This window comes from Octopus bimaculoides, chromosome 28, assembly GCF_001194135.2.
Source record: "Octopus bimaculoides isolate UCB-OBI-ISO-001 chromosome 28, ASM119413v2, whole genome shotgun sequence".
NCBI lineage: Eukaryota > Metazoa > Mollusca > Cephalopoda > Octopoda > Octopodidae > Octopus > Octopus bimaculoides.
In genome coordinates this window covers 15,782,453-15,783,557 of record NC_069008.1, presented here as the reverse complement: position 1 = coordinate 15,783,557, position 1,105 = coordinate 15,782,453, and the positions used below count along the sequence as shown (strand labels likewise).

The following is a 1,105-nucleotide window of genomic DNA, read 5'->3' as shown; positions in this document are numbered from 1 at the left end:
GTTTCTAGTTGACTCGTTTTCAGGAAATGTCACGAATTTCATGACAAGTCATACAAACAAAAGAAAAAAGACAAGAAACATTAAATTCATTAAGGAACAAAGAACACAGGATTGAATGAGAAAAACATCGTTAATAACAAAAAGATTACCTCGTGTATATCACGGTTAGGCGAAAGAATGGTAGTAGTTATAATTAGGAAATAAACGAGAGTGTATAACACAAGAATTACTGTAATGTATGTATATCTATATGGATTCAATGACATACAACTTGTTTTCCGTTATATTATCATCTGCGAATATCATTTCGATGAGATTCAAAAAAACGATAACTTTAGCTGTCATTCATTATCAGATACTGTTAATGAATATCCGGTTGAGCATGCGCATTAAAGGATTGCGCTAACCAGGGATGGCGGGACGCGAAAGTTTTCTTCTCGCGATAGATCCGGACCCCAGCAATGACCTCATTTGCATACGGCCAAAAAGAGCTCACCTTGACCGTGTTGTCAAGTTAACAAACGCACTCTACCAAGTAAACTCAAGACGACGAACGGTGTTGTAAGTCGACCGATTGTCAAGCTATGCCTGAATGAGACAGGTAATATCGGATTCTGTTAAGGCCCCATATGGTAAAGATGTGGATGGGAAAAATGTGGGTAAAGGGTGATGTGCTAGCAATCCTCTCCCCTTATGGTCATTCCTTACACAAGTGACCATATCTCATCGCTCATAAATTAGTTTGATAGTTGAGTTCTGATTGGCTGTATGCAAATGAGTTCATGACAGATACGCTCGTGGGAAAATTTCTGTGACGCTTCACTGAAACCGCATGCCCTCCGCGGCCCTTCCGGTGGGACCCACAGTCTCCACTTCCGACAGGACATGCCTACTCCCTAACTTCTGGTCCTTCCCTACAACACAGCCTAAATCATAACACCACACGCCCCCCCCCCTGATCTGAAGATCATTCAACCAACCTGCCCACACGCCTTAACTTGTCTCGTAATCAGCCAACCAGTGAGGAGGGCCACCGCTCCCTCTGTGACCGCCATGGGACTTCAGGACTGGCCTCAGTTCCTGCCGGCTTTGTCCTCTTGCCCAT

General features: G+C 43.6%; 1 protein-coding gene across 1 annotated transcript in view; it reads right to left on the bottom strand.

Moving 5' to 3' along the window:
• LOC106884012 (zinc finger protein 253) overlaps positions 1 to 914 on the bottom strand; it is a 28,912-nt gene extending 27,998 nt beyond the window's left edge. Inside the window, exon 1 of the mRNA XM_014935190.2 lies at positions 150 to 914. The gene's annotated coding sequence lies outside the window, so the exon portion shown is untranslated. The remainder of the gene's footprint in view (positions 1 to 149) is intronic.
• Between the last annotated feature and the right edge of the window lie 191 nt (positions 915 to 1,105).